This window comes from Lissotriton helveticus, chromosome 1_1 (assembly GCF_964261635.1).
Source record: "Lissotriton helveticus chromosome 1_1, aLisHel1.1, whole genome shotgun sequence".
NCBI classification, from domain to species: Eukaryota; Metazoa; Chordata; class Amphibia; order Caudata; family Salamandridae; genus Lissotriton; species Lissotriton helveticus.
Window position 1 is genome coordinate 1,366,226,786 of NC_136057.1, and position 13,076 is coordinate 1,366,239,861.

Below are 13,076 nucleotides of genomic sequence, written 5' to 3' on the forward strand. Positions count from 1 at the left end.
GTGTGTGCTGAAATGGGTAGTCATTCTCGTGGTGGTACGTTTGCAGCATGTGTTACTCCGGTGTTCTACTGTCCGGGTGCTGACTTTCCTGGTAGTCATCCCTACGTAGTGGAGATTACATGTGCACATAATTAAGTACACCACACCTGTTGTGTTGCAGTTAGTGACTTGTCTCAATTCCCATGTGGTGTTGTTGTTCAAAATCACTGTCTTGGTGGCTGAAGTGAGGTGGCAGACGCTGCAATTACTGCAGGGATAGTGTCCTAAGGGCAGTGGGTGTAGGCGTCGTACATTCCCTTCTTCCTCATTGGTGGTACTGGGTCTTGTCTGTACTAGGTGTTTTCTGAGGTTCATGCCTCGTTTATGGCTGAACACGGATGTCGGTATGTTCAGGCCCCCGCTGTTAAGTGTGTGCCAGTGTCTCTTGACTATCTTAGTCACTATGTCAGATGCTACACTGAATGTGGTAATGCAGATGGATCTCTTGGTTCAGTGGTGTATTGAACCTTGGGCTCTAGCAGGGCTTCCCTATTGTTGCTGGAGGCCCTCTTTTTAGCCTTAGGCACCAGGTGTTTAGGGTAATTGCGCCTCAGCAGTTTCTCACTAAGATCTTTGACATGCGAGTTGTAATCATGTTTGTCAGTGCAGTTCCTCCTCAGGCATAAAAATTGCCAGAAGGGGACGTTTTCTTGCAGATGCCTTGGGTGAAAACTGTCGTACCTCAGAAGGCAGTTTCTGGCTGTGGGCTTGAAATGTGTGGTGGAGCTAAAGCCCCTTGCCTTTCCAGTATATTGAGATCGAGGAAGACAAGGTGTGTTCTACTCATAGTGTAGATGAATTTCACGTAGGGGTCTTGTTGGTTCAGCCAAACCACAAAATCAGTGGCTTCTGTCTCTGTGCCCTCCCAGATCAGTAGTACATCATCTATGTACCTGTTCCACAATAGGACATGTTGTATGTGAGGGTTGTTATTGTTTAGTATCTTGTGTCTTTCCAGATGGTGCACATAAAGGCCGGCCCCGCTCGGCGCAAAAGTGTTCCCCATACTGGTACCATGTTGGCGATACAGATTCTCCTCGAACCTGAAAAAATTCTCAGTTAATGCCAGTCTGCAGCATTCTAGGATTACGTGTCTTGGGGTGTGGTAAGTCCACTCATTCGCAAATAGGACCTCTTCTACGACCTCTAGTCTTTCTTTGTGTGGGAGGCTAGTATAGAGACTCTCCACATCCAAGCCAATGAGTATGCTCGATGTGGAGTCAAATGGGCGATCTTTTAGTAGGCAGAGAACTGCCTTCGTGTCCTGCAAAAAAGTGTCTGTTTTTTTAATCAAGGGACGTAGAAATGCGTCCGCAAATTTGGATAGAGGTTCTAAGATGGAGCATATTCCTGACACAATTGGCCTTATAGGGGGTTTCTCCAAAGATTAATGGATTTTGAGAATGGTGTAGAAATAGGGAGTAGTTGGGTTGGTGTTCTCCAAAAAGCTTGCTTCTTTTCTGCTCAACCAGTCATTAGTCAGTGATTCCTCAATGAGAGAAGCAATGTCGACTCGCAATCGTTCTGTGGGGTCTTTTTTGATGTTAATATAGTTCCTTTCGTCTGCCAAAAGACGGAGGCATTCATTGCGGTAGTCATTGGTGTTCTGTAGTACGATCGCTCCCCCTTTGTCTGCAGGTTTAATGGTTATAGATTTGTCGTTAGACAATTGTTGTATTGCCTCTTGCTCCTTGTTGCTTGTGTTGTGGAACACTCTGATGGTTCTGGGATTTAACTCCGTGACCTCCTTCATGACTGCCTTTTCAAAGGCTAGAAGTTCCACAGGTAGATTAGTTGCAGGTGGATTTTTTTTCAATCCTGTGTCGCTCCTTTGTTCTTCTGATGGTGGTATGTCCTTGAAGAAAACCACAAGTTTAATTTTCCTAATGAGCTCCTTGAGTTCACAGCAGAGTTTGAACTTGTCCATTGTGGGCGTGGGTACAAAACCCAGTCCTTTTTCAAGAACTGCCAGTTGAGTTGGTGTAATTGTGGCCTCTGAGAGATTCACAACTAAGCTGGGACGTTGCTCGTTGAAACATTGTCCGGTGGGCCCATGCTCCGTGTGTGGTTCCTCGATGTCTCCAGGGGTTGTGCCCATTGGACTTGCTGTCCTCTTTTGTTTCTTCCTCTCTGGATCCCTTTGCCCCGTCCTAAAAAAGACTGATTCTGTTGTTCCTGGGGTTGGTCCCAGTGCTGGTATTGTTGTTGGTGGTAGGGTTGGGGAAACTGGGGTGGTCCGAAGAAGAAAGGCGGCGGTCCATATGGTTGGAGACCCGGGTATTTGGGCCAGTTAAAATTCTGTCCCCTCTGGTACCTGCCGTGACCACCACGTAGTCTCCTGAGTCTCCGGTTGCTGTTACGGTTGTGGTTGGTGGTGGAATCTGAGCTGTCTGAGCCAGAATCCTTTCCGTCACTGTCAGTATTGTAGCCCGGGTTTCTTCCACTTGGTACGTAGTCATTGTGAGAAGTTGGCCTGATATATGATGCTCACTAGTTCTAGTGATCACCTTGTATCAGTCCAAACAACCCTTATGGTGATTGGTTGTAAGTCAACCTTATAGACCAGCTATCCTAATGGTAGCATGGACAAAGCAGTCTTAGGCTAAACTCTTTTGGCATGTGAAGCCAGCTATTTTACCACAATATAACCCCTTGAATACCAGATGAAAGGACACCACACAGGTTGTTATGAAAATAAACACTATATTTATTAATAACAACACCTCTGAACTCTTTATGAGGTCAGAGGGCTAAGCATATGACAATCTCTTACGAAAAATACGACAAGTTGCACAAAATTACAATGGTGCCCTAGAGGCACGACAAACCATATACTAAGTAAGTGGAATGTGAAAGTCGATAGAAGGAATGGAGCTGTCCAGAGGCTGGAGGTTCGCTAGGACTGCGCTATCTTCACCTAAGGTAAGTAATAGGAGGCCCAAGGGACGCGTGTGCAGAGTGTGAACTCACACGCGAGATGCGTAACAACGTCTATGGACAGTACAGTTCAAGTTAAAGGTGAGTACGGACAATCCTGACTAGTTAGGACAAAAACGACTGTGGAACTGGACACTAGTAAAAATAGAAGGGTCCCAAGTATGCATGCAGCGCTTAGGTTTGCCTTTCTAACAACTGTATACAAAATTATTGGTACATCACACACTAAGCATAGGTATCACTAGTACAGATCATTCTATTTGTACACTCAAATAATTTTAGAAGTTTCACAAATTACAGAATTATACCAAGTCACCATATATAAGACCGTCACAAAGTTTTGCACGATACAAGTTTATTATATCCACAGTAATAAATCAACATTTAATATTATAATCAGTTTAAAAATCTCAACAAGAGTATATAAAAATCAGTATCACAGTACTGTAAATATATTCCACAAATAAAAGTTAAAAAAGAAGAAACATTATGTCGACGCAGCGTTTCGGTTTTTGAAGTTAAAAACACCTTCTTCAGGACAGTTTCTAAATCAATAAAAACACATAATTATTATCAGTTACAAGACAAGGTGACAGTCACAATGATTTTTATAATATGGTGCTTTACATTTGTCGACATTCAGCTTTTCACACTCTCAGTTTCCCTATGCTTTAGCGAAATTCTACACATTACAATGATTAAACACGTGAATCTAGTGGTTGGCTTATGCTCTTTTCATACATAGTGCGAGAAGGTTTTGACAAAAAATATATGTCTTTACATGTAAGTCTTATGCTAGCTTTATAGCTCAGACAATACTTTATTAAACAGGATAACGCTAGCAGCACATTGTTATAACATTTCTATTTCTTTAGTCAAGTCAGAGTGATATCTACCAAACTGCATACCTTTAGTTTAGCAGCACACTGGGGACATTTCCATTTTCCCACGTACATGTAGTTCAAAAGCTCTATTTATCACCTTTTTCAATATGGGTATTATTTTAGAGCTTATACCTAGACGTAAATAATCCCAATTAGTATTATCATCATAAAGAGATTACATTACGCTGGGTTATTTGGGGAAGCTTAATATATTACCTTGCTTCTTGAAGGCAGTTCCCTTAGCTAACTACAGCGGAGCCACCGTTTACGGTTATAAATGCTTTTTGTAGGAGCTGAAACACATAGAACTTTGTATTAATACTCGGTGTTTACTAGTTGCATTATGTAGAGTGTACCCTGGTGATCTGGTAGACCTACTCACCTGATTTAGTATACAGGTGTGGATAGTCCCGTGTAAAGGTCTGTTAAGATCCTCCTTTTGCTTGGGTTACCATTCACGAGGATAGCCTCCTGGATAGGTCTCTCTTCAATTTGGACCAATTTCTGTGGATACGATAAGCCGACTCTATTTTAATATTATAGGTCAGCGGCAAGATTTTCAATAATTACGTCTCTATCAGCCGATCTGCTTCAAGAGGTGTGGGTACATACAAGCTCAAGTACAGCAACATTGTGGTCAATCGTCACTGTTTCACTATGGTCATTAAGAGCAGTGACAGTCTAGGAAATTTAGACAATATAAAAACTGCTCATGGGTTTAGTTGCTCTGCCCGACATTCGTAGTGCGCTTACCCGGGTCTGTAGATACGGCCTCCCTGCTCCGACTGTAGTTAGAACCGCAGTAGACGCCACCGTTCGCCGACTTGAATATCGCAAGATCCAATTGGTTGTCAGGCAAGGTCTTTAAATATAAGACCGAAGCCAATAGGTTGAATTTTGTCCTATCACGTGCGGCTGTTTGTTACACACCCACAGTTTGCTTCGTTCGTTTTTTTTAATTATAAAGTTTTACTTATTATTTGTTAACACGCGTTTTTTTGAAATTCCACGCATCAGACGGGGACTTTATTGTTCCATCTTACTATTAATCACTGGCATTTCTATCGTTCATTAATGGCAGCTCAGTGTGTTGTTTTGCTCGTATTTACGCATAGCTACGCATTGGTAAATGATTCTCTTTCACTGCATATGATCTTTTCTTTTAAATTTGACATGTTCATCGAGTAAAGGGCAGGTATAGATAATAATACTAAAATTTATGCATGGACTACATTTATACCTTTAGTATTATAGTTTAGCTCTCGGATGTATTGTTGTTAATCCTTTAGTAATGGGGCACTGTTTTACTAAGGAGATAGCACATTTATTTGGAGATGAAGGGTAAAATGTGGTGACATCCATAAATACGTGTTAACACTGTGTGTATCTGGGTTGTGGGGGATATGTAGTTAGATTATACGCTCCCAGTCTTCTCTGCTGTTCAACCCTGCTCTTACACTGTTAAATCGTGACATGTAATATTGTTCACGTTTCTTTCTTTTCGTGTTAATGTCTCCTCCTCTCTTATTGATCTCTACTATCTCGAGGCCACACCATTTTAAATCGGCAGTAGTATGGCCGGCTTCCCTCCAATGTTCTGTTAGTGGGGCTCCCAGTTTACATGTCCTAATGGCGGACCTATGCTCGTTGACTCTCAGTCTAACCTCTCTACTAGTTTCGCCTATGTATGCATAGTTGCACGGGCATTTAATTAGGTAAATGAGATTTTTTGTCCTACAATTCATGAAGCTCTTTATTTTTAGTGATGTATTGTTGTGGTCAATGCTGTTGCCTCTGATAATAGAGTCACAATTAATACAACCACTACATGGAAAAGTTCCCGTGGGTAATGGGGCGTTGTTAATGCTTTGTTGTGTGTTCTTATTCCTTTCTCTATATGTGTGTACCAAGCTGTTCCTTATGGTACGATTTCTCCTATATGATATCATAGGTTTTGGCAGTTTTTCTCGTTTCTTATTCGTTATCAAGTGCCAGTTTCTATTAATAATATTCTTTATCTTATTACTAATAGTACTGAAGTTGGTGACGAATATTAAAGGTTGTTGTGTATTTACATCTGCGTTTCTATTATTTCCCGTGAACAAATTATCTCTATTAAAATATCGAGCTTGTTTGTAAGCCTGGCGGATTAAACGTTTAGGATATCCGCGTTCTGATAGCTTATCTTTCAAGGTTTCAGCGTGTTTATTAAAGTCTTTTATGGTGGTACAGTTTCTCTTTATACGTAAAAATTGCCCAAAGGGAATGTTATCTTTTTGGCATGGGGGATGGTTACTGGTATAGTGGAGCATAGTGTTCCTATCTGTTGGTTTCGTGTACAGTTCCACAGTTAGTACTCCCTCAGTGTGCTTGATCACTATGTCTAGGAAGGCACATCTTTCTGTATCTATCTGGGAGGTGAATTTTAAATTAACTTCTCCTAGATTTAACCATTCAATAAACTCTGTCAGAGTTTCCAAGGTCCCTGTCCAAATAAAAAACACGTCATCAATAAACCTTGACCATGCTGTGATGTTCTCATAAAAGGGTGCCATTCTGTTAAAAATATGGGTTTCTTCAAATGCGGCTACATATAAACAAGCCAGGCTCGGCGCACAGGTAGCACCCATGCTCGTGCCCTTGGTCTGTTTATAAAATTGGTTGTCAAATAGGAACAGGTTGTTTTTGAGTACAATTGTGACACATTCAGCTATGAACGTGTTGTGGGGACTCAAGTCTCTATCTTCTACACTTAAAAGAGATTCGACCATTTCTATGGTTTTATTCTGCGGGATATTAGTGTATAAGGCCTCTATATCAAGGCACATGAGGAATTGTGTTTCTGGGTTGAAATTGAGACCTTCAATCTTGTGAATGATATCCGTTGTGTCCTTGATATAGGCCCTTTGTTGGGTTACCAGTGGTTGTAAAAAGATATCTGCGTATTTACTGAGTGGTTCAGTGCATGAGCCAATACTCGATACTATTGGTCTCATAGGGGGACTTTCAATATTTTTATGCACTTTTGGAAGACCATAAAGTGCGGGCACTGTTGGGTTTTTGTTAAGTAAAAAAGCTAATTCTTGATCGCAGATGATGTTATCATCTCTTGCTTGATATAGTAATCTCTGAATTTTTTCATTAATCCTATCCATTCTTTTCTATTTGATGGTTGATAGTGTTCCTTGTTGTCTAGTAATAGATGCATTCTTGTGTTATAATCTTCAATGTCCATAAGGACAATGCTACCGCCTTTGTCAGCGGGTTTTATTATTAATTGTTCACAATTTTCTAGATTTCGCAGGGCCTCTCTTTCTTCCCTCTTAAGATTATTGTTTATCCAACTTTTCTGTTTGAGGAGATCGTCTACACTTCTATCTACGCTTCTCTCGAATGCCTCTATATCTTTATTGACCATACCTATCTGGGGAGTCCATGAGGATTTGGGTTTAAGGCCAGATTTATTGTTACTGGGTTGTCTGTCTTTCCCTTCAAAGAAGGCATTAAGCCTTATTTTTCGATAAAAACTTTGAAGGTCTCTCTCTAGGGTATACCTATCTATGGGTGAACAGTAGGCAAAGCCCAGGCCTTTCTCTAATAATTGAGTCTCTGTATGTGTCAGTATTCGTTTAGAGAGGTTGATAATAGGCGCTTTATTCATTGTACCCAGTTCTTTTGGCTGCGTGTCCGAGGACGTTAAGGGAACTGGGGTTGGGGATTGTAGTTGCCCCGTCCTCGCCCCCTCCCTCTCTGTTGGCCAAAATTTGAGTGGCGTTGTTCCAAAAAAGACAGACCATCTCTGTTGGTATTAGTTGATGTGTCTCTGTCTTTTGTGTTTCTAGAATCACTTTGTTGCTCAGGTTCACTGGACACTAGGACAGTTAAACTACCCTTGAGCACCGAAATGCTCTCGTTACCTCACCCACGGGCTGCGGGTGCATAGGTGTCAAAGTGTGTCTGGTTCTCGCGTTGAAGTCTATGGAGCCTGGAAGAAAAGATGCTGCAGGCGACCAGGAGGAAGATGTCCGGTGCGATCCAAGGGTGGATCGGTGAAGAAGAGGACCTGAAAGCAGAGGGGACAGTTTTCAAAGTCACTAGCCGTGACCGGTGTGGAACCAGGAAGGAGCCAGATGCTGTCGTCGCGATCAGGTGAAGAGTGGACGCTTGACTCTGCAGCCACGTGGACCAGGAGGTGTCTTTGACAACCAGGATGGAGGCACGAGCTGTCCCACACAGGCTCTCGCTGTCGGCGGTGTCGGATCCGGGATTGGAGTCAATAGGCCTTGGCAAAGGCAACCCACGCGGTGAGTAGAAAAGGCGTCTGGTGCGGCCTAGGAGAGCCGGGGTGCCCCTCTTTTGGAGCGAGCAAGGGCCAGTCTGGAGCAACCAGACCAGCAGTGAAGATTTAAAGGTCCGTCGTCTAGGAGGCCACTAGCCAGCCGGCAAGTGACCAGACAATGCGTCGAGCAGCAAACAAGCAGAATAGCCCGACGCAGATCTTGTGAAAGCTGGAGGGCTGATCTTCGGTGCAGGGGCTGCTCGGGGCTGGGGCTTCTCAATCCCCAAAGCACTTGGTCGAGTTTACCTCGGGAGTCGTGCTGGAAGCGAAGTGCAGTTTCTTCCAAGATGGCCGGTCCCACGTGTCTCGTCGCACCCACGGGTCTCAGCTTTGCTGCAGATGTGAGTTGAGGTCGGAGAGGTCTGGGAATCTGGGTCTCGTCGGGCTCTGAAGTCTGGATCCTCGAGGGAAGACGACAAAGTGAAGCCACTGGACGCTTGATGGTGCCTGCAGTTGGAGGGTGGACACTCCTTGCCCACAAGGGAGATTCTTCAGTCTTCTGTGGAGCAGAACGTCGAAGTCCAGAGTTTCTTCTTGTAAAGTTGTTCAGGATAATCTAATTTGGAATTGGACCAGCTCCTACCTTTATTCTCCTAAAGGGGGCTGCACTACTGCCTAGGTCCCTCCCCTGGGTGGGACCAGGAAGGGGGTGGCTACACCCCCTATCCTTTGTTCGGTTTCGCGCCAGAGCTGGGGCAGGGATGCCCCAGCAACTGGTTTGAACCGGTGTATGCACAGGACACCTTGTGTGCCCCAGGCATGTCTCATTCCTTTCAGGCCTCCCTACCTCAATACACAAAATCCTGTCTGGGGTGGTGCTAGCACCTCCCAAGGCAGGAAACCCTTTATCCAGGCCTCCCTCGCTGGAAGGACTCCCAGCAGCAGGAGGTCAGACTTGTGTCTTTGGTGGCAGCATCCATTTTGTGATGCCAAGGCTCGAGTTAACTTTAACCGGGGTTCACAGTTACATACATGTCGTGCCCCTCTAGAAGGGTGGAATGCTACCCCCGTCGCCAGAATTGGCGAGGGGGTAGTATTCCAATTCGTATGACACCTTACTCAACATGTTTTGATAATGTTATACCAGAGTTAGCATTTAACCGCGAGGTTGATAATGCACTTAAGAGTATATGGTATAGCGTTATCATGGAACAGCTATTAGGACTTGGTTCCGCAAGCTGCAGACGGGCTCAGCTCATGCCAGAGCACCATCTCACATAATTCCAAGCACTCTGCCTTCAGGATTGATAAGGCCTGCCATAGGAGTGACTGATAGGAATATATGTGTCCATTTTTAGGGTTAGATATAGGTATACTATATCTACAGCAAAGGGTGATTACACCACCTTTCCCCAGCTGTCGTGCAGCCAGTTGTGTCAGTTTTAGATGGCCAGCCAGGGTGGCATAATACATGCTTCAGCCCCTGGTAGGCCCTGGGTACACCTATGCCCTGGATACCTAAGGTATACAGTACAGGGACTGATAAGGTGGCCCAGTACCAATTGGTAAATGCACCTAAAGTACATGGTTGTAAATTTAGAGAGAGAACAGCTAGGCTGTGGGTCTGATTAGCAGACCCACAGCCAGGGAAAGTCGTAAACCAGTGAAGCAAAAAGCAAATATCTGGGGTGACCATAGGATTGCAGACCCCACTCTCCTACATAACTCCCCCCCCCCAAACTTAGGGACATTAAACTAACCTTGACCAGGTGAGTCTTCCTGTTCTAAGTGGAAATACCTGGAGAGACCATCTGCATTGCCATGGTCAGTCCCTGGTCTGTGCTCCACTGTAAAGTCCATCCCCTGTAGGGAAATGGACCACCTAAGAAGTTTGGGGTTTTCACCCTTCATCTGATTTAGCTATAAGAGGGGCTTATGGTCGGTCTGAATCTTGAAGTGAGTTCCAAACAAGTCCTCCCCCTCTATAGCTGACAACGTTTCTCTCTAGGGGTCAGCCTTCTGCTTATGAAAGCAATGGGCTGGTCATGACCATCAATATTCAATTGAGATAGAACAGCTCCCACACCCAACTCAGATGCATCTGTTTGGACAATGAAGGTTTTGGAGTAGTCAGGACTCTTGAGAATAGGTGCAGTACACATGACCTGCTTTAGGTCATCAAATGCCTTCTGACAGCTAACTGTCCACTGAACTTTCTTTGGCATTTTCTTGCTTGTCAGTTCATTAAGTGGTGTCACAATGGACCCATAATTCTTGACAAACTTCCTATAGTAACCAGACAGGCCCAAAAAAGCTCTGACCTGTGTCTGGGTGGTTGGAGGAGCCCAGTCCTTTATGGCCTGTATCTTGCTCTCCACTGGTTGAACCTGGCCTCCACCCACGAGGTGGCCCAGGTACACAACCTGACTCTGCCCTATCTGGCACTTGGTGGCCTTGATAGTGAGGCCTGCCTTTTGCAGGGCCGCTAAAACTTTCCTCGGGTGGATCAGGTGATCCTCCCAGGTGGAGCTAAAGACAGCAATATCATCTAGATATGCTGCACAAAAGTCATCCAACCCAGTGAGAACTTGGTTCACCAACCTTTGAAAAGTGGCAGGTGCATTTTTCAAACCAAAGGGCATCACCACAAATTGGTAATGACCTCCTGGGGTAGAAAATGCTGTTTTGGCCTTGGCATCCTCAGCTAACCTGATCTGCCAATAACCAGCTGTTAGGTCAAATGTACTTAAGAAAGTTGCAGAAGCCAACTTGTCTATCAGTTCATCTGCCCTAGGTATTGGATGGGCATCTGTCTTAGTGACAGCATTGAGACCCCTGTAGTCTACACAAAACCTCATCTCTCTTTTACCATCCTGGGTGTGAGGTTTTGGCACTAGAACTACAGGACTAGCCCAAGGGCTCTCTGAGGGTTCAATGACTCCCAATTCCAACATTTTTTGAACTTCTTTCTTAATGCAGTCCCTGACGTGGTCAGGTTGCCTGTAGATTTTACTCTTGACAGGCAGACTGTCACCAGTGTCCACCTCATGGGTGCACCAGTTTGTCTGACTGGGGGTCAGTGAGAACATTTGTCTAAAGGATTGAAGAACCTGTTTACAATCCTCTTGTTGATATTCAGAGAGGCTGTCAGAAAAGACTACACCATCTACTGACCCATCATCAGGGTTCTGAGTGAGCAGGTCTGGGAGAGGGTCACTCTCTTCCTCCTGCCCCTAATCTGTGGCCATGAGCAAGCCCATGTCCTCCCTGTTGACAAACGCCTTGAGCCTGTTCACATGAAGCACCCTGTGGGGGCTCCTGGGAGTTCCCATGTCTACCAAGTAGGTGACTTCTCCCTTTTGCTCAATGATGGTATGGGGTCCAGACCACTTGTCTTGGAGAGCTGCTGGGGCCACTGGCTCCAACACCCACACCTTCTGTCCTGCATGGTAAACAGTTAGGACAGCCTTTTGGTCATGCCAAGCTTTTTGAAGTTCTTGGCTGGCCTCAAGGTTTTAGGATGCCTTCTCCATGTACTCTGCCATCCTGGAGCGGAGACCAAGTACATAGTCCACTATGTCAAGTTTAGGCTTTTTGAGAGGTAAATCCCATTCTTCCTTCACCAGACATAGGGGTCCTCTTACAGGATGTCCAAACAGAAGCTCAAAAGGACTGTAACTAACCCCCTTCTGTGGGACCTCTCTGTAAGCAAACAGGAGGCAGGGTAAAAGAATGTCCCATGTTCGCCTAAGCTTTTCAGGTAACCCTTTTATCATCCCTTTGAGGGTCTTGTTGAATCTCTCAACAAGCCCATTGCACCGTGGGTGATAGGGTGTGGTAAATTTGTAATTTACACCACACTCCTTCCACATTGCAGTCCAGTATCCTGACATGAAGTTTGCACCTCTGTCAGAGACAACCTCCTTAGGAAACCCCACTCTGGAGAAAACTCCAAGTAGGGCCCTGGCCACAACAGGAGCTGTAGTGGTCCTAAGGGGAATAGCTTCTGGATACCTGGTGGCATGATCCACTACCACCAGTATAAATCTGTGCCCAGATGCTATTGGGGGGTCCATTGGTCCAACAATGTCTATCCCCACTCTTTTAAAGGGTACCCCCGCCACAGGTAGTGGTATAAGGGGGGCCACCTGATTTGCCACTGGCTTGGCAGTTGACACATGAGCGACAAAACTCTTTAGTGTCCTCAGACATATGAGGCCAGTGAAAGTGTGGGGCAAGCCTGTCCAAAGTCTTGTTCTGGCCTAAGAGACCTGCAAGGGGAATCTCATGGGCTAAGGTGAGAAGGAAACCTCTAAGAGACAAGGGGATGACCAGCCTCCTGGTAGCACCAGGTTTGGGGTCTTTTGCCTCAGAGTATAGGAGTCCATCATCCCAATATACCTTATGGGCACCTGTAGCATTCCCTGCAGCCTCAGCAGCAGCCTGCTGTCTGAGGGGTTCAAGGGAGGAACAGTCTAACTGTGCCTGCCTCAAGTCTGCCCTGGAAGGTCCCCCTGTCCCAAGAAACTCAACCTGTTCAGGTTCAAGCTCTTCTAGGACAGTTCCTTCTGGGGTCTTTGGGTCAGCCTCCTGAGAGGGCTGATCCTCAACCTGAGGCAGGGGGGAAGGCTCAGCCTTACCCCTACTGCTCTTCCTCTTGGTTAGTGTCTGGTCCATTCTTCCAGGATCCAGCACTAGTTCAGCTGGGCATTTCTTGGCCTGTGACCTGGTCACAGCAAGGACATGTGAGGAGAGACCTAGCATTTCTACATGAGTCCTGTACTCCACATCTGACCACAGTGAGGATTCCAAATCATTGCCCAAAAGACAATCTACTGGGAGGTCTGAACTAACTACAACCCTTTTGAGGCCAGTTACCCCTCCCCAGGAGAAATTAACAACTGCCATACTGTGATTGGTAGTGACATTGCTAGCAT

The 13,076-nt window shown here is 45.2% G+C and overlaps 1 long non-coding RNA gene across 1 annotated transcript; it reads right to left on the minus strand.

Moving 5' to 3' along the window:
* Positions 1-3,314: 3,314 nt before the first annotated feature.
* On the minus strand, positions 3,315-4,705 carry LOC144772984 (uncharacterized). Its single transcript, XR_013599892.1, has 5 exons — positions 4,614-4,705; positions 4,243-4,364; positions 4,077-4,153; positions 3,885-3,992; positions 3,315-3,521 (listed from the first exon to the last, which is right to left on the minus strand). It is a non-coding gene; the product is annotated as an uncharacterized LOC144772984 (long non-coding RNA).
* Positions 4,706-13,076: the final 8,371 nt, after the last annotated feature.